Below are 1,969 nucleotides of genomic sequence, written 5' to 3' on the forward strand. Positions count from 1 at the left end.
CAACCCCACCACCACCACCACCACCATCATCACCATCCCCACAACCATCCCCACCACCATCATCACCATCACCATCACCACCATCCCCACCACCACCACCACCACCACCATCACAATCCGATAGCTCGTACACTCTGTCGTATTTATGGGACGCCCCAACGGGGCATTAATGTAGGGTAAGGGTAGGTAAGGCTAAGAGGTGCAACACGCACTCTACTGTAGAGAGACTTGTTTTTCTTTACTGCGTATACAAACATCCCAATGTGATTCTACTCTAAGTTTTTGACTGATAAAATTTTTCCCTCTTTTTATTCTGTCTTTTTTTTTCCATAAAGAGAATTTCACAGCACTAGAAGTAAAAAAATTAATTTTCTTTTTATGACAAAACGGCTTCAGTTAGATTTTTGATGAACTTTGCATTTCATTTGGATGTCACTGGTCATGGCTTAAACTGTATAAAGAGCGAGAAAGGCGGGCCATTACAGTGCGCAGTCTAAGATATTACAGTATAAATCTTTTTTTTTCCAGTCATCTTAGCCAACTTTATTCATCATGGTTGTTTGTAGTTATTGGTTTTTTTTTACAGATATCACATATTCATATATATAATAGTTAACAACGATCACAAAAATGTTTAAGTCGTCATCTCTTCGTCCTGAACCTGTGATCTGACTGTACAGCTAAAAAATATACATGTGCAATGACGAAGTGAGGAGCCATGTGAGTCAGGGAGCTTGGCCCCCGGGCAGCTTTCACTCACTACCAATATCTCCTCCCAGTGCCTCGCTGACTAACTCACAGAGGCATCACATCCACTAATACAGTATAAACGTTTAACACAAACATACTTCTGTAGGAAATCAGTGTAGTAACACCATTTAGAAGGCTTTTATTCCCACCAGCCCCCCCCCCTCCTTCCACTCCGCCCTTTCTCCATTTCTTACTTACTTTGCTACTTTTTCATCCTCTGTTGCAGTTAAACGTCGAGGAGAGCAGCAGTTTTCTATGGTAGGCCAACTCTGCAGTTCTTTCAACTGGGACGTTACAATTTCTCAGGGCTCCTTTGACAACCTCGATTCATCTCCTGCCTGGCCAACTTCGTTCCTTTATAGAATGTGTATTTGGTGTTATAGGCCCTCTAGGCTGTCTGGCGCTAGGTGGTGACGTTCGCATCAGGTGGCCAAACCCTTTCCATTCCGAATTCCGTGTCTTTCTATGAAATGCGGGCAGGACTTCGTATCAACAGGTAGCTCTCACGTCTTCGTTTCTCCGTTTGTCTCGTCTTGTCATGTTAAGGGGTCTTTTGGAGGCATTTATTTCATCCCGCTCGAAGTGACTCTACCTCCATGAGTTTTACAAAATGTCCAGGTCTGGCACTCATGGTAGCATAATGTTGGTATTAATATTGAAGTTCCTATTTCTTGAGTCTTAATAACCTTGCATGCATGTACGGTTCTGCTACTCCAAGCTTTGTTAAATGCTTTGCTCTGATGCGCCGTTATGCTTCGCCGTGTTTTGATGTGGGTGTGATTTGTTATAAGTAGATTTTGTAAGTAGATTTTGTAAGTAGATTTTGTAAGTAGATTTTGTAAGTAGATTTTGTAAGTTATAGTGTGATTATCATGGAAATGGTGTTGTGACGGTTGGGCTCTTCGGCGTGTCATGAAGAAGACGAGAGTTCGATTCTTTAGCGGATACGTTTGTTATCGAGTTCTCCCTCTGTCTGCTACAATGTTGTATCCTACTCATACCGGGTTGTCTTGTCCCTGACCAGCAGGGTCTATTTTGCCTACGTTCTAACTTGATTCAAATTGAGTTCACGAGAGAGTAAAAAACTGCTGGACTCACTCACACACTCACTCGCTCGCTCACTCACTCACTCACTCACTCACTCACTCACTCACTCACTCACGCACTCACTCACTCACTCACTCACTCACTCACTCACTCACTCACTCACTCACTCACA

General features: G+C 43.0%; 1 protein-coding gene across 2 annotated transcripts in view; it reads right to left on the bottom strand.

The window, feature by feature from the left end:
- The window catches only part of LOC106013319, a gene marked incomplete in the record, with an annotated part of 20,257 nt that overhangs the window by 4,920 nt on the left and 13,368 nt on the right, over positions 1-1,969 (bottom strand).

Source organism: Aplysia californica, unplaced genomic scaffold (assembly GCF_000002075.1).
Source record: "Aplysia californica isolate F4 #8 unplaced genomic scaffold, AplCal3.0 scaffold00024, whole genome shotgun sequence".
Taxonomy (NCBI): domain Eukaryota; kingdom Metazoa; phylum Mollusca; class Gastropoda; order Aplysiida; family Aplysiidae; genus Aplysia; species Aplysia californica.